General features: G+C 38.3%; 1 protein-coding gene and 1 long non-coding RNA gene across 3 annotated transcripts in view; one reads left to right on the forward strand and one right to left on the reverse strand.

The window, feature by feature from the left end:
- Positions 1-1480: 1480 nt before the first annotated feature.
- LOC147374235 (uncharacterized) lies at positions 1481-9083 on the reverse strand. The gene is made up of 2 exons (XR_015163221.1): positions 8921-9083; positions 1481-1801 (listed from the first exon to the last, which is right to left on the reverse strand). It is a non-coding gene; the product is annotated as an uncharacterized LOC147374235 (long non-coding RNA).
- A 529-nt stretch (positions 9084-9612) lies between these two features.
- GPR141 (G protein-coupled receptor 141) overlaps positions 9613-18503 on the forward strand; it is a 68866-nt gene continuing 59975 nt past the window's right edge. The window contains exon 1 of one of the 2 annotated variants that reach the window (XM_086398492.1): positions 9613-9755. The gene's annotated coding sequence lies outside the window, so the exon portion shown is untranslated. The remainder of the gene's footprint in view (positions 9756-18503) is intronic. The other variant, XM_086398494.1, reaches the window with a different exon arrangement.

Raw genomic sequence — 18503 nt, forward strand, 5'->3', positions numbered from 1 at the left:
GGTCAGGAAGATCCCCTGGAGGAGGGGGTGGCAACTCATTCTAGTACTCTTGCCTAGAGAATCCCATGGACAGAGGAGCCTGGCAGGTGGCAGTCCATAGGGTCGCACAGAGTAGGACACAACTGAAGCAACTAAGCAGCAACAGCAAAGGAAAGGTCTATTGCAACTGTTTCTTAAACTTCTCTGGCAAGAGCTGGCCATTCTCAAGGAAACGCTCTGAAACTCTCCCCTGAGGATTGTTAGGTAACCAAGGAAACCATCACTGATGATAAGCTCCAGGTTAGTGCTTGATCAAGTGGGGAGGTTTCCTGGAACTGAAAAAGCCAAATCTACCTTCAGCTACAAGGGATAAAAACAGAAGACAAAGCCAAACAGGAGCTAGGTATATGTAGACATGGGTGGTGAGGCAAGAAGTTAAGGTTAAGATCAAGAGAAAAAAAGCCCAAGACTGTGTTTTTTGTTTTTTGTTTTTTTCAACAGGGTTGGAATATGTGAATCTTAGATTAGGTGCTGGCCTGGTTTAGCCTAGAATAAAGGATTTTGGTGATCCAGTTACTAGATCTGTCTGTGGGGTGTGTGTGCGTGTGTGTTTGAAATGTATTGATGAATAAACACACTGAAAACTAAAATTCTTCACCAGTGTTCTAAGACTTCCTGCCTAAGTCAAAACACCCCTAGATTTCTTATCTATTTATAGGAGTGTGGTCTCCTACGGTGCAAGGGCTGATGCTCTGCTTCTAGAAAAACTAGTTCTGTTTTAAAAATGGCACCATGAAGCTTGTTTCCTATGAATTACATAGGCCTTGAATCCAGTCTCTTTTTGAGAGGAAGTACAGATTTGAGGTACATTTATATTTCCTCATAAAATTCATTGGTCACCCTAGCAACTGTCCTGAAATGCCTTGTAATATCCTGACATGCAGAAAAATAGAACTCATGCTATGAGAAGCCAAGTGAGTGTTATTGTTATGCCAACAACAGAAGTATTACAGTGTGGACTTCAGGGTGGGCTGTCAGTTTCATTATCAAGGGCATGATCATCATCATCCTCACTATGGTTGTTGTCATCCTCATCTTCCCACATAACAGCATTTCGTCACAGGTGATAACCTTTTTTGTGTAAGTATAGTGTCTGAATGCATTAACCTGTGAAAATCTTGAGCCTTTGCACCAATGGGGACGTTTGATGGTCTCCATTTCAGAACAGTCTCTATGTAGAGTTTGAAATTCATGGAATACCTTACAGGGAAAATACTGGTTTAGACAAAGTTCATGCACATTATAAAACAAATTAAAATTCTACAGCAGGGGTCTAGGCAATTAGCCCATTATCTTATTTAGCAAGATGAGGCTCAGAGAGTCTGGATGTTTTTTGCTGAGGGCACTCAGCTTACTAGGTGAAAGGGAGGAACTTGAACGCAGATGAACCTCCAAATTCTTGTGTTCCACTGTGAGTACAGACTCCACAGGCTAATTCATGTGGCTGGAAGGTTAAGTTTAGTGAGGAGTATTTTGGATAAGATATCAGAATAAAGATAAAAATCATTACACAAAGTTTATGTGGTTTTCATGCAGGCATTTAGCAAGCTTGCTGCTGGCCACATAGGCATTCTGGAAGCACAGGCTGTGTGATATTTGGAGAAAAGCTCTAACTGAAGGACACACATGAATGGACTGGTGCCCAACTGGAAGTTTTCAGGTGGCTGATGAAGGCCTTGAACTTCAGTTCTGTTCTATTGGACATCTTGAAAGATGATGCAGTGGTCAGATTTAGGATCCAAGAGAAAAGGTGTGGAAAAGCCTGGAACAAAGTAAAGTTTAGTAAAGATCAATGCAAGGATCTTCTCTTGGGTCTAAAAGCACAAGATGGTTAGAAGATATGTTTGTAGGCAGCTCTTAAAGAAAGCACCACGTAACAAAGAGACATTGTTTCACAGGATAGAGAACACTGCCGGCACTGGGTGTCGTCTGGATAAACCCTGAAAAAGAAGTTAAATAAACTGAAGGGCATTGAAGGAAGAGTGGCCAGGAGGGTGGAGAAACTCAAAGCCACCTCAGATGAGTATTGTTTTACCAGAACACAGCTCCAGGCATTGAGAAGACAGACTGGACTAGTCTAATGTCATCAGTATTCACAGCACTGTCATATAGAAAAGGGATTAAGCTTTTTCTCTGTGGTATAATGGGAAGTGAACATGTGGGCAGATGGTATCGTGAGACAGTTCAGCTTGTGAGTAATGAATAACTTTAAATGTCAGAGCTGTCAATGAACAAGTAGAGTCTGGATGATTACTTGGAAGATGTTTCTAGTATCAGTGCATATCTTCAAACACTGAAATTCTCTGCTTCATAGACCCCTCCCCTGCTCTTTAAATACTTGACATTTTATCACCAGCCTCATTTTTATAGGGGATGCCAATATTGGAAAGCATTCTTTTTTATGTGATTAAGATGATTTCTGAAAATCTGCAGCAGAGCTCAACTAGAGTTTACTTTGCATACTGATGTAATAGGTAAGAGCTGGGAGCTAACAAATGCCACATGCAACTTTTTTCTTGGTGAAGAGGTAAAAGTCGCTCGGTCGTGTCCGACTCCTTGTGACCCCATGGACTGTATAGTCCATGGAGTTCTTCAGGCCAGAATACTGGAGTGGGTAGCCTTTCCCTCCTCCAGGGGATCTTCCCAACCCAGGGATAGAAGGCAGGTCTCCCACACTGCAGGCAGATTCTTTACCAGCTGAGCCACAAGGGAATGAGCTTTAAATATGGATTTGGAGCTAATTATTCTGATATTTATTTCAGTGAGGATGAAGAACTGAGCATACATATTTCAAAAAAAAAAGGAAAAAGAGAGAGAAACATTTTCAATATTTCCCATTAAAGCATGATGTTTGCTATTAGATGCTGTAAACATCTTTCTATTTTTAGTTTGTAGGTTTTCTTTTTTAAAATCATAGATAGATGTTGAATTTTACTGAATGATTTTTCTGCCTCTATTTAAGATGATTATGATTCTTTAGTCTGTTTATTTGGTAATTTGCCTTCATAGATTTTCACGTGTTATACCATTTTGCTCTCCTGGAATAATTGTCCCCTGGCCATAATGTATTATCATTTTTATATATCACTGGATTTGCTTTGATAGTATTTTGAGAGTTTTGTTCTATATAAATAAGAAAGTAGTTTCCCTTATGCCCTTTAGTGTAATGTTCTTACCAATATTTGCTACCAAAGTAATGATGACCTCAAAAGATGACTTGGGAAGTTTTTCCTCTTTTTCTGTCTCTGGAATAGTATATGTAAGATTGATTCCATTTCTAAATGTTTGGAGGAATTCACTAGTAAAACTACCAGGCTTGGAAAATTTTTTTCAAAGAATTTTAGTTACAGATTCAATTTCTTTACTACATATTAAACTGTTTGTATTTTATCTTTCTTTTTGTGGCATTTCAGCAGTTTTGGAAAATTATGACATTTTAAACCTTTTAATTATTTTATTGAAATTATTACCCTGAAACTGTTATGATAGTCTCTTGTTTTCATTTTCTTAACTGTGGGATCTATACTTAAATCTCTCCTTTGAAAAAAATCATTCTTAATATTGGTGTTTTATGCCCTCTTTACTTTCTTCTTGACCTGTTTTTCAGGAATTTATCAGATTTTAAAACCAACTTTTAAAAAAAAATCAACTTTTAGATTGATTTCCTCTAGTGCATGTTTGTTTTATATTTTAGTGACTTTGTTTTTATTTTTATTATTTGTTTCCATTTGCTCTCCATAGATTTATTTTTTTAACTCATGGAGCTGGATGCTTAGAGAATTCATTTTCAGCTTCGCTCCTATTATAAGCATTTAAATATGGTGTTAGTTGTGTTCTGAAATATTTGACGTTTATTTTTAATTACCATTCAAAGAAAAATTTTCTGATTTTCATTGTATTCATTTTTTAGCTTTGAATTATTTAAAAGTACTTATATCAAGTAATTTTCAAACATGAGAAGATTTTAATATTACCTTCTTTTTTATTGAGTTCTAACTTAACTGTACTATTGTCAGAAAATGTACTCTGCATAATTTTAGTTGTTAGATCTTTGTTGAGATTTGTCTTATACCTATCACTTAGCTAATTTGATGTAAATTTCGCTTTTGCTGGGTATAGAGTATGTAAATTAGGTCAAGTTTATTGATGGCATTGTTAAAAATCTGTTATATTCACATGGAATTTCTGTCTTCTTGGTCTATCAGTTACTAAGAGATAGCTGTTAAAATCTCCCTATGATAATGGGTTTGTCCGTTTTCCTTTTAGTTGTATCATATTTCCCTTAGTTGTGTCATTATATATTTTGAAACCGCACTATTAAGTGCAATAAATTTAGAATTGTAATATTTTAGAAAGACTGTGCCATTGTTACAATGAAATTCCTATTGTTTATTGCCAATAATGTCTTACCTTATCATCTAACTTCTCTCATAAATATATAGCTATACTGAATTTCTTTAAAATACTTTTTCATTTTACATATATTTCATCTTTTATTTTAGATTTTTTTGTGTTGCTGCATTTTAGTTGTGTCTCTCTTAATCAACATTGAGTTGCATGTGGTTTTTTCATCTGATCTAAAAATGTTTGTTTTTGACTGCTTACTTATTTCAGTTCAGTTCAATTCAGTTCAGTTGCTCAGTCGTGTCCGATTCTTTGCGACCCCGTGAAATGCAGCACGCCAGGCCTCCCTGTCCATCACCAACTCCCGGAGTTCACTCAGACTCACGTCCATCAAGTCAGTGATGCCATCCAGCCATCTCATCCTCTGTCGTCCCCTTCTCCTCCTGACCTCAATCTCTCCCAGCATCAGAGTTTTTCCAATGAGTCAACTCTTCGCATGAGGTGGCCAAAGTACTGGAGTTTCAGCTTTAGCATCATTCCTTCCAAAGAAATTCCAGGGCTTATCTCCTTCAGAATGGACTGGTTGAATCTCCTTACAGTCCAAGGGACTCTCAAGAGTCTTCTTCAACACTACAGTTCAAAAGCATCAATTCTTCAGCACTCAGGTTTCTTCACATTCCAACTCTCACATCCATACATGACCACTGGAAAAACCATAGCCTTGACTAGACAGACCTTTGTTGGCAAAATAATGTCTCTGTTTCTTGATATGCTATCTAGGTTGGTCATAACTTTCCTTCTAAGGAGTAAGGGTCTTTTAATTTCATGGCTGCAGTCACCATCTGCAGTGATTTTGGAGCCCCCAAAAATAAAGTCTGACACTGTTTCCATTCTTTCCCCATCTATTTCCCATGAAGTGATGGGACCAGATGCCATGATCTTCGTTTTCTGAATGTTGATCTTTAAGCCAACTTTTTCACTCTCCTCTTTCACCTTCATCAGGAGGCTTTTGAGTTCCTTTTCACTTTCTGCCATAAGGGTGGTGTCATCTGCATATCTGAGGTTATTGATATTTCTCCCGGGAATCCTGATTCCAGCTTGTGCTTCTTCTAGCCCAGCATTTCTTATGATGTACTCTGCATGTAAGTTAAATAAGCAGGTGACAATATACAACCTTGATGTACTCCTTTTCCTATTTGGAACCAGTCTGTTGTTCCATGTCCAGTTCTAACTGTTGCTTCCTGACCTGCATACAAATTTCTCAAGAGGCAGATCAGGTGATCTGGTATTCCCATCTCTCAGAATTTTCCACAGTTTATTGTGATCCACACAGTCGAAGGCTTTGGCATAGTCTATAAAGCAGAAATAGATGTTTTTCTGAAACTCTCTTGCTTTTTCCATGATCCAGCAGATGTTGGCAATTTGATCTCTGGTTCCTCTGCCTTTTCTAAAACCAGCTTGAACATCAGGAAGTTCACGGTTCACATATTGCTGAAGCCTGGCTTGGAGAATTTTGAGCATTACTTTACTAGCATGTGAGATGAGTGCAATTGTCCAGTAGTTTGAGCATTCTTTGGCATTGCCTTTCTTTGGGATTGGAATGAAAACTGACCTTTTCCAGTCCTGTGGTCACTGCTGAGTTTTCCAAATTTGTTGGCATATTGAGTGCAGCACTTTCAGAGCATCATCTTTCAGGACTTGAAATTTACATATTATATTAAGGGTTTTAAAGTTATCCTCTTACCTTTCACTTCGTACTTGTCAACCCATTCTAGATGTCTTTTCCTTTGCTTTGAGCACTTTTTTGGATTAATATTTTTTATCATTTCTTTTCTTCTATTTTATCTTGTTAATTATATGTTCTATTGTTATTATTTTAATGGCTACCCCAGAGATTACAATGAGTATTCTAGACAGATTTAAATTTGAAATAAATTAGTGCTTTTACCACCACCAAGAAGATGCAGAAGTGTTAGGACACTTTCATTGAATTTACCTTCTTCTCATGTTTTATTCTAATATTGTCACGTATTTTGGTTCTCAGACTTCCGAGGTGGCTCAGTGGTAAAGAATTCTCCTGCCCATGCAAGAGACGTGGGTTTGATCCCTAGGTCTGGAAGATCTTGGGTCGGGAAGATCCCCTGGGTAGAAGATGGCAACCCACTCCAGTATTCTTGCCTGGGAAATTCCATGGACAGAGGAGCCTGGCAGGGTACAGTCCATGGGGTTGTGAAGAGTCAGACACGACTGAGCAACTGAGCACATACTTTGTTTTCTCTACATTTTGAAGCTCACAAAGCATTATAATTATTGTTACCATATATCTTCAAAATTTAGGTTTACCCATATTTACTCCTTGTTTTGCTTCTTCCTTTCGACACGCAGTACTGACTTCCACCTTGGATACACTTTTGCTCTTCCTGAATAACTCCTGCTCATTCCCTTAGCAGGTTATAAATGTCTGCAGGTTTTAAATTATGTCAGTTTTGATTTATCTGGAAATGTTATATATTGCCTTCAAGATAATTAATGTATTCATCGAATAAGGAGTTTTAAATTGGTAGTTGTTTTCTTTCATAGTTTTGAAGGTGTTCTTTCCTTTCTTTTGGGTTTCATTGTAGGGAAGTTTATTTTTACTTTTATTGTTGCACTTTTAAAAATAATTTTTCCCTTCAAACTGATTTTAAGATTGTTTGATTTTGGTTTCGGTTGTTAGCAATTTTTCTAGATACAACTAGGTGTAAATTTTCTTCATTTCTGCCGTGCTTGAAGTACATAATGCTTCTGGAGTCTATGTCTTTTTAAAATTATTTAATATTTAAATTTATTGCCTCTTTAACATTGTTTCTGCCCAATTCTTTCCTCTCTTTCTTAGGACACCAATTATGGGCATGTTAGAACATTTCTGTTTGTCTTTCTTTTTTTTTTTAAATTTAAGCTTTACAATATTGTATTGGTTTTGCCATATATCAAAATGAATCTGCCACAGGTATACATGAAAAGACCTTTTCCTGTGTCTTTTTTCTGCTTCTCTGTTCTTCAACCTGATGTTTTCTATTGAACTATTCTAATTCTCATCTTCTGGGTCTAATTTTCTCTTAGTCCCTACCAGTTGGGTATTTAATTTTAGCTGTCTTATCTTTTAATTTCAAATTTTCCATTTAAAGAGATAGATTCCAGTATAAAATATGAAATCCTCTACATTTTACCTAATTTCTTCTATTAATCACAGTTATTTTAAAGTCCCTCAATCCTGTATCTCCTTGCACATCTGTTTCTGTTTTCTATTTATTTTCATGATTTTGGTTATTTAATCTTATCTTCTGACGTGCCTATTAGTATTTATTGAAATTTGGACATTGTGAATAAAAAATTTGAGAGCAAACTTGTTGATCTGGATGTAGATGTAGGTTGTTATAGTGGTGCTAAACTAGATTATCTAATTACTGTGCCTACTGATTTAGTACCTTGGGAGAAGGAAATGGCAACCTACTCCAGTATTCTTGCCTGGGAAATCCCATGGATAGAGGAGTCTGATGGACTATAGTCCATGGGGTCACAAAAGAGTCTGACACAACTTAGCAACTAAACAATAACAACTAATTTAGTTGATTTAAATTGGACTTCAATCTTGTGATGGCACAATATTTCTAGTTAATGCCTTCTCCTGAGATATAGCCCTGCAGGGGTTCCACTTGAAACCTTAGGGTGACTATAAAGATACCACCTCCTTGGTAATTTCTAGGCTCTAATTTTGCTCCCTAATCCAAATATCCTTCACTTCTGAGTTTCCTAGCTACCCCTTCCTGCTTGATTTTTCTGCTTCTGAGTAGCCAGTTACAAACAGGAGCACTTTGAGTAAAAAAAAGAATAGAAAATTAGGTTCACATTGTATTTCTCTTCTCCTGGGGATTTGGTTTCTTCAGGTTCTCACTGCCTGGCCAGCTTTCTGAAGTGTTGAAACCAATAAACTTATATTCTAATCCATTTTTTTAGGTTGTTCTCAGAGGGTGAGTTTATCTAAAACAGTCTTCTCTACCATTACTGAAAATTGAAATTCTTCTAGGATAAGTTATTTTGAAGCATATAACATTTTTATTCCTGTGACACAAATGGTGCATACCTGCTGAAGTTGAAGATTTTCCAGATGTAAAATATTTCCCTTGCAATTGAAAAAAACAAAGTCAGGTGTATTTGTAACATTATGTTTGAAATGAGAAATGTGAACAATAAGAACTGAAAAATGTTTGCCTAGAATATGTGTTCCAACACTGCAAAGGACACCAGAAATTATATGAAATAACCAAACTCATAATTCTACCTAGGGCCTTTAAAGTAGAGAGAACTCAGGGATGGTACAAGTTTGATGCTCCCATAATTTTTTTAAAGAAATGTCAAATTAGAGTTTAAAAACTAGAGTCGTGTTTAAAATATTGATATTTAATAAATTAGCATTTTAAATTCACAGATATCTATATATTATTACATGATTTACAAGATATAGTATTTATAAAATGTTAATTTACAGGTTTGATACCTGGTTTGGGAAGATCCCCTGGAGAAGGAAATAGCAACCCACTCCAGTATTCTTGCCTGGATAATTCCATGAAGAGAGGAACCTGGCAGGCTACAGTCCATGACATCGCAAGGAGTTGAACACAACTGAGAATGCACACACACGTAGTGTGGCGTAAAATGACAGGCAAGTGAGAGCAGTTTGAGGAACTTATATACTTTCAATATTTGCAATATGTATGGTTTCTTATGGGTCTAAAAAATGAGGCTGTGAACAGACACACTTCCCTCCTCTGGCACTTTAATAGACTATCATTCTAATATCCTCTTTCTTAACTCTAATTAACTAAGCTGAAGTTAGTGTCATATTGTAGTCAATATTATATACAATGACAGAACTAATCACTGAAATACATTATAAGAGTAGCAATCCCACAGCACAGAGTTCATCTTCTCTTTTCAGTTTTGATAATATCACTGTTTCCCCCCACTTCCCATTCTCTACAAAATTCAGTTTGAATACTTTTTAAAAATGGATTCTCATAGTAGTCCTAAAACCTTAAAAAATATTTGGCAGTTGGTCTTCCTGTAATTTTGCAACTTGGAGTTCATCTTTAAGAGCTTGGTTTTTCAATACTAATGTGTCTGAAATGATCTTGAGGTTTTGTGGTTGCTGGTGATTCTCTGAAAAACTTAAAACACTAGCTTCCTTTCGTTTGGTGAACTGTCTAGGCTGTGTGAGTGCTCGCAGACCAGGGAAATGCCCAAGCAGCCTTGCTATTAGAAAAGAATTCTATTTGGAAGTCTGTCAGGTGGCCCATCTCTGCACATTTCCCTGAGAAATCTGTCTTATTCAGGTAAGTGCAAAAGGTTTGAGCTGGGGGGTATGTATATGGAAGTTACGCATAAAGAGAGCACGCTGGACTTTCCAACGCTGTTCTAATTCAGAATCTCCACACAGTCTTACTGTAAAAAAAACAAGTTTATTTACACTGACCACAACTCCTCATTTTAGAAAGAACTGGTCTGTTCTCGTGTAGTACACATGATGTTGAGTGTGACACCCAATTTTTATTAGGGCTTAAATATGAACAAAAATGTTCTCAGAATGTGTCAGAAAAAAAAAGAATTCTGGCTAAAAACATCATTTAAGAAGTCTTTAGGGAATCTGGTATTGTTTTCACATACTATTCAAATGTTTATCTTTGAAGAAGTGTTAGTATTTTTATTACGAAAATCTCTAAACTCTATCATTGGTAATATTGTCATACGTACTTTGAAACCATTCAGGCAACCCTACTGATAGAAGAAATCAGTAGTAATTAGGTGCTTTGAAATTTCTAAAAGAATATATTCAAAATAGCACATGTGATTTTATAATAATAGCTATCATAATTCTTTGTATTTCATGTTTATAGTACTATATTACAGGAGAATCTGAAAATAACCTTAAAAATCATTTAATTAGTAGTTAACAATAGCATCTGTTCAAGTATTTTGCTTTAAGTAAATTCCTTCCATATCATTATTTCCGTTTACAAAAAGTATTACATTTCAAACATGTGGAATAGTAAGTATTCAAAGTAAAAAAAAAAAAAAAAAAAAACCAGTAACACACAATCTGAGTTTGACAGCTTAGTCTTGCTTCTTTAACTAATTTGTAAGGATTTTGGGTAGGTCACTAAGTTCTCTGGATTTCAACTTCCTGCAAAATGTCCAATTATTTATCTAAGAAATTGTTTATTAAATACTCCAAATATACAATTTCTTTTTTTCTTTTTATCAGGTTTAATTCAATCAATAAGTTAGTCAATATTTTAATTGATCAATAGGAGTAATGAGAGACCAATGGATGAGAAGTCAAGTGGTATGAATCCTAGTCCTCTATCTTATAGTAACTGGCTGAGTGATTTGAAAGATATTTTCTAACCATTCGGGGGCAAGGATTGGCAAATTTTTTTCTATAGGGACTAGAAAGTGAATAATTTAGGTTCTGCAAGTCAATAGGTAAAATTGAAGATAATGTACAGACTCTTACATAACTGTTTAAAATATAATTCTTTGAAAATGTAAAAGCCATTCTTACCTCAGGCTATAAAGAAGGAGAAATGTACCAGATCTGGCCTCAAGGCCATAATTTTCCAGTTCTGATTCTTGGGAATCATTTTTAACAGTTATAAAATGGAAGATATAGACTCACTCATGTGACCGCAAAGGAGTTCATGAATGATACTTAAGGTAATTCACCAATCCCCTAATATTGTATACAAAAATCTGAGTGTTTGTAAGTATGTACTTTTTTAATGGGAAACAGACTTCCACAGATTTCCTTAAGAGCAGGAAATCATTCTTTTAGGATGATTTTTTTTTTTTTTTTAATCTTGTATTCTGGAATGGAACTTCCCAGGTGGCACAGTGGTAAAGAATCCACCTGCCAATGCAGGAAGCACAAAAGATGCAGGTTCGAGCGCAGGGTGAAGAAGATACCCAGGAGTAGTAAACGGCAACATACTCCAGCATTCTTACCCGGGAAGTCCCATGAACAGAGAAGCTTGGTGGGCTACAGTCCATGGAGTCACCTGACAGGAGTCGGAACCACTGAGCAACTGAACACACATTCTGGAACGGTGTGTGTGACATACTGAGTATTCAGCATCTCTGGAATGAGTATATAAATGAATGAAAGAATGAACGAATGGAAAGTTAAAGACACCACCACTGAGATTATGTAGATACTGAAGGCTTAGGGCCTCAAATGCTCTAAAAACAGTAGTTGCTAAATCCAAAGATTGCCTTTTCTTTCAAATTTGGATGTAACTGGGATTTCAAAATACTTGGTCAACTAAAGATTGCAGTTCCTGGACATTATGTCATTTTTTAAAAACAGTGAAGTTGGTTGAATTTAATTGACACATTACAGGTTTTCCCAGTAACCTAGCCTCTGGGGTCGGGGGACTGGAGAATGAAGTTTTGTTAATGAATAGTGGCATTCTTGGCATCAGGCAGGAGACTGTACTGGCTGGAGTGTTACACATAAATGGAAGGTTTTCCTGGGCAATTCAAAAATCAGGCCTAACAGAGTTTAGGATTGCACTCTGCTCCCTGACACAGAAGTTCAGTCTGGCCTTCAGTGCCTGGTTAACTGATGACACCAAAATCTGAGCTCCGTTGGCTGGGGAGTCCCCACAACTACCTGGAGTGGGAAATGGCTTGAGATCTAAACATACCTCTCTTCTCTCTCTATGAATAATTTCATTTTCTGAAAGAGCAATTCAATCTACAATAGCTGGTTTACAGTTCATTCATTTCTTTAGGGAAATTTGAATTCTAAGATTGAAAACCAATGTAAGAAATGCTTACTGAAAAACCTACACAGCTTTGTATAATCTGGTACTATGCCTGAAATATCCTTATTCAGAGTGCATCCCACTCCTCCCCTCCCTACACTATCCCTCCACCTCAGAAACAGCAACTTGCAGTTTACTTTGTGGTGTGTTTACATACTGGACCTGTGCAGTATCTGTGTATTTAAGGGTACCATGGTTAGATAGCATCACTGACTCAATGGAGTTGAGTTTGAGCAAACCCCAGGAGATAGTGAAGGACAAGGAAGCCTGGCATCCCCAGTCCATGGGGTTGCAAAAAGTTGGATATGACTTAGCAACAGAACAACAATAATAATTTGTTCAATTACATAGAGGTTGTGCTGGAGTCATATCCCTGGATCTGCTTAGGGGTTAAGATTAGTCCCAGAGAAAGTCCAAAAACCAAAACCGTCATGCATGAAATCTTAAATATATAACTCACTTCTGTTATTGGTACAAGGCCTCACTTAAACGATGACAGGAAGCTCAATCTCCTGTTGAGGATTTCTGAGACCTGGTTTACATACAAATCCGAGACAGAGGGTGTCCCTCACTCTTACTGCCTCAGGTCTGTCTGTGGGTCATCTTCCCACTTGTCTGGTCTGCTTTATTCCAACAGGTAGACAAGGCCCTTCCGATTCCCTCTCCCACACAACTAACTTGAATCCATGACACCCTTTGTTGGGACAAACTCTTGCTGGGACCAGATAATCAGTGTTTTAAGTATTGTGGGCCATCCAATCTCTGTTGTAACTACTTCATTCTCCAGGAGTAGTGTAAAAACAGTCAGAGAAGATATATAAATAAATAAGCATTGCTGTGATCAGATTAAAACTTTACGAACATGGCTGGGACATGGGCTATAGTTTGCTGGCCCGTAAACTATATTGAAGGCTTGATAACAGCTTAAGAAATTACAATGTTTTAGACAGAAATGAACAATTCCCAACCTAGGGAGCACCTTCTTCCCAACAGCCATTCTCATTAGTCCTTGTTTGAGGCCACGCTGCTGGAGTCTACTTATAATCCCAGGCAGAGGTCTTCTTTCTTCCTTATCCTTACATTCACAAATTCAAGTCTCTTCCTTCCTGCGTTAATTACCAGTTCAGTTCAGTTCAGTCGCTCATTCGTGTCCGACTATTTGCGACCCCATGAATCGCAGCATGCCAGGCCTCCCTGTCCAGCACCAACTCCCGGAGATCACTCAAACTCATGTCCATCCAGTCGGTGATGCCATCCAGCCATCTCATCCTTTGTCATCCCCTTCTCCTCCTGCCCCGAATCCCTCCCAGCATCAGGGTCTTTTCTAATGAGTCAACTCTCCACATAAGGTGGCCAAAGTACTGGAGTTTCAGCCTCAGCATCAGTCCTTCAAATGAACACCCAGGACTGGTCTCCTTTAGGATGGATTGATTGCATCTCCTTGCAGTCCAAGGGACTCTCAAGAGTCTTCTCCAACACCACAGTTCAAAAGCATCAATTCTTCGCTGCTCAGCTTTCTTCACAGTCCAACTCTCACATCCATACATGACCACTGGAAAAACCATAGCCTTGACGAGACGGACCTTTGTTGGCAAAATAATATCTCTGCTTTTTGATATACTATCTAGGTTGATCATAATTTTCCTTCCAAGGAGTAAGTGTCTTTTAATTTCATGGCTGGAATCACCATCTGCAGTGATTTTGGAGCCCAAAAAAATAAGTCTGACACTGTTTCCACTGTTTCCCCATCTATTTCCCATGAAGTGATGGGACCGGATGCCATGATCTTAGTTTTCTGAATGTTGAGCTTTAAGCCAACTTTTTCACTCTCCTCTTTCACTTTCATCAAGAGGCTCTTTAGTTCCTCTTCACTTTCTGCCATAAGGGTGGTGTCATCTGCATATCTGAGGTTATTGATATTTCTCCCGGCAATCTTGATTCCAGTTGTGCTTCTTTCAGCCCAGCATTTCTCATGATGTACTCTGCATATAAGTTAAATAAGCAGGGTGACAATATACAGCCTTGACATACTCCTTTTCCTATTTGGAACCAGTCTGTTGTTCCATGTCCAGTTCTAACTGTTGCTTCCTGATCTGCATACAAATTTCTCAAGGTATTCCCATCTCTTTCAGAATTTTCCACAGTTTATTGTGATCCACACAGTCAAAGGCTTTGGCATGGTCAATAAAGCAGAAATAGATGTTTTTCTGGAAGTCTGTTGCTTTTTCAATGATCCAGTGGATGTTGGCAATTTGATCTCTGGTTCCTCTGCCTTTTCTAAAACCAGCTTGAAAATCAGGAAGTTCACAGTTCACATATTGCTGAAGCCTGGCTTGATGAATTTTGAGCATTACTTTACTAGCATGTGAGATGAGTGCAATTGTGCGGTAGTTTGAGCATTCTTTGGCATTGCCTTTCTTTGGGATTGGAATGAAAACTGACCTCTTCCAGTCCTGTGGCCACTGCTGAGTTGTCCAAATTTGCTGGCATATTGAGTGCAGCACTTTCAGAGCATCATCTTTCAGGATTTGAAATAGCTCCACTGGAATTCCATCACCTCCACTAGCTTTCTTCGTAGTGATGCTTTCTAAGGCCCACTTGACTTCACATTCCAGGATGTCTGGCTCTAGGTGAGTGATCACACCATCATGATTATCTGGGACATGAAGATCTTTTTTGCACAGTTCTTCTGTGTATTCTTGCCATCTCTTCTTAATATCTTCCGCTTCTGTTAGGTCCATACCATTTCTGTCCTTTATCGAGCCCATCTTTGCATGAAATGTTCCCTTGGTATCTCTAATTTTCTTGAAGAGATCTCTAGTCTTTCCCATTCTGTTGTTTTCCTTTATTTCTTTGCATTGATCGCTGAGGAAGGTTTTCTTATCTCTCCTTGCTATTCTTTGGAACTCTGCATTCAGATGCTTATACCTTTCCTTTTCTCCTTTACTTTTTGCTTCCCTTCTTTTCACAGCTATTTGTAAGGCCTCCTCAGACAGCCATTTTGCTTTTTTGCATTTCTTTTCCATGGGGATGGTCTTGATCCCTGTCTCCTGTACAATATTACAAACCTCTGTCCATAGTTCATCAGGTACTCTGTCTATCAGATCTAGTCCCTTAAATCTATTTCTCACTTCCAGTGTATAATCGTAAGGGATTTGATTTATGTCATACCTGAATGGTCTAGTGGTTTTCCCTACTTTCTTCAATTTAAGTCTGAATTTGGCAGTAAGGAGCTCATGATCTGAGCCACAGTCAGCTCTGGGTCTTCTTTTTGCTGACTGTATAGAGCTTCTCCATCTTTGACTGCAAAGAATATAATCAATCTGATTTCAGTGTTAACCATCTGATGATGTCCATGTGTAGAGTCTTCTCTTGTGTTGTTGGAAGTGGGTGTATGCTATGACTAGTGTGTTGTCTTGGCAAAACTCTATTAGCCTTTGAGCTGCTTCATTCCGTATTCCAAGGCCAAATTTGCCATTAATCCAGGTGTTTCTTGACTTCCTCATTTTGCATTCCAGTCCCCTATAATGAAAAGGACATCTTTTTTGGGTGTTAGTTCTAAAAGGTCTTGTAGGTCTTCACAAACCCGTTCAACTTCAGCGTTACTGGTTGGGGCATAGGCTTAGATCACTGTGATATTGAATCCCCACGTCCAAGGAGTGGTGGCTGTGCGATGCAGGAGGGCCGAGAGGAGCTACTCCATGTTCAAGGTCAGGAGGGGTGACCTAGTCCAAGGTAAGGAGCAGCAGCTTCGCTTTAGTGGAGCAGCCGTGAAGAGATACCCCACGTCCAAGGTAAGAGAAACCCAAGTACGATGGTAGGTGTTTTGAGAGGGCATCAGAGGGCAGACACACTGAAACCACAGTCACAGAAAACTAGCCAATCTGATCACATGGACCACAGCCTTGTCTAACTCAATGAAACTAAGCCATGCTGTGTGGGGCCACCCAAGACGGACGGGTGCTCCACTGGAGAAGGGAATGGCAAACCACTTCAGTATTCTTGCCTTGAGAACCCCATGAACAGTATGAAAAGGCAAAATGATAGGATACTGAAAGAGGAACTCCCCAGGTCGGTAGGTGCCCAATACGCTACAGGAGATCAGTGGAGAAATAACTCTGGAAAGAATGAAGGGATGGAGCCAAAGCAAAAACAATACCCAGTTGTGGGTGTGACTGGTGATAGAAGCAAGGTCCGATGCTGTAAAGAGCAATATTGCATAGGAACCTGGAATGTTAGGTCCATGAATCAAGGCAAATTGGAAGTGATCAAACAGGAGATGGCAAGAGTGAACGTCAGCATTCTAGGAATCAGCAAACTAAAATGGACCGGAATGGGTGAATTTAACTCAGATGATCATTATATCTACTACTGTGGGCAGGAATCCCTCAGAAGAAATGGAGTAGCCATCATGGTCAACAAAAGAGTCCGAAAGGCAGTACTTGGATGCAATCTCAAAAACGACAGAATGATCTCTGCTCTTTTCCAAGGCAAACGATTCAATATCACAGTGATCCAAGCCTATGCCCCAATCCCCAGTTAGAGGATGTCAAAAATTAGTTCATGTCATAATTATCTCTGAAGAGCAAGTCCCATTGAACAGAAATGTGGTCCGTCTATGTGTGAAGCATGTTCAGGACTCACAGCAGCACTTACCTTCCATTTGTACAGCTAAAAGACTCACCAAAATTTTGCTTTCTTGATTAAACCACAGTCTTCCCTAAAAACTATTTTCCTAATTTTTCTTTCAATTTTGGTAAAGTATACATAACAGAAAAATTACCATTTTCACCATTTTTATATGTACAGTTCACTGGCATTAAGTACAGTCATTGCAACTAACATTCTCCAGATCTTTTTCATCATCCCAAGCAGAAACTCTATGCCTTTTAAACAGTAACTTCCCATTCCTCTCTGCTCTGGCCCTTGGTAACCACCATTTTATTTTATGTTTCTTTGAATTTGACTATTCAAAGTTATTCACATAAATGGAACCATAATATCTATTCTTTTGTGTAAAAAGCAAATTCTGGCTTGTAATCTTAAAATTAAATGAAAAAATAAACTGGCTGTCTATTCTGGCTTCCAGCTTTCTCTTGTCTAGAGATACTGGGGACTAGAGAACACCTGACTCTATCAGTCAGTTCAGTCGCTCAGTCGTGTCTGACTCTGCGACCCCATGGACTGCAGCATGCCAGGTCTCCCTGTCCATCACTAACTCCCAGAGCTTGCTCAAACTCATGTCCATCCAGTTGGTGATGCCATTCAACCATCTCATCCTCTGTGATCCCCTTCTCCTCCTGCCTTCAATCTTTCTCAGCATCAGGGTCTTTTCCAGGGAGTCAGTTCTTCGAATCAGGTGGCCAAATTATTGGAGCTTCAGCTTCAGCATCTGACCTTTCAATGAATATTGAGAACTGATTTCTTTTAGGAATAACTGGTTTGATCTTCTTATTGTCCAAGGGACTCTCAAGAGTCTTCTCCAACACCAGAGTTCAAATGAATCAGTTCTTTGGCACTCAGCTTCCTTTTTGGTCCAACTCTCACATCGATACATGACTAATGGACAAACCATAGCTTTGACTAAACAGACCTTTGTTGGCAAAGTGATGTCTCTGATTGTTAATATGATGTCTAGGCTGGTCATAGCTTTTCTTCCAAGGAGCAAGCATCTTTTTATTTCATGGCTGCAGTCACCATCAGTAGTGATTTTGGAGCCCAAGAAAATAAAGTCTCTCACTGTTTCCATTGTTTCCCCATCTATTTTCCATGAAGTCATGGGACCAGATGCCATGATCTTTGTTTTTTGAATGTTGAGTTTTAAGCCAGCTTTTTCACTTTTCTCTTTCACTTTCGTCAAGAGGCTCTTTAGTTCCTCTTCACTTTGTGCCATAAGGATGGTGTCATCTGCATATCTGAGGTTATTGATTGATATTTCTTCTGGTAATCTTGATTCTGGCTTGTGCTTCATCAAGCCCAACAGTTCACACGATGTACACTATGTATAAGTTAAATAAACAGGGTGGCAATATACAGTCTTGATGTACTCCTTTCCCAAGTTGCAACAAGTCCGTTGTTCCATGTCCAGTTCTAACTGTTGCTTCTTGATCTGCATACATATTTCTCAGGAGGCAAGGAAGGTGGTCTGGCTCTACACTTTTCATGAGTTATATCCCACTATTCTCCTGTTTGTTTCCTCAGCATCAACGATTAGGACATCTCATTTTCCCCAAAATGCACATGGCACATTACTTTCTT

The sequence above is a fragment of the Bos grunniens genome, chromosome 4 (assembly GCF_055505025.1).
Source record: "Bos grunniens cultivar Pamir isolate PY7600 chromosome 4, Bosgru_T2T1.0, whole genome shotgun sequence".
In the NCBI taxonomy this organism is placed as follows: domain Eukaryota; kingdom Metazoa; phylum Chordata; class Mammalia; order Artiodactyla; family Bovidae; genus Bos; species Bos grunniens.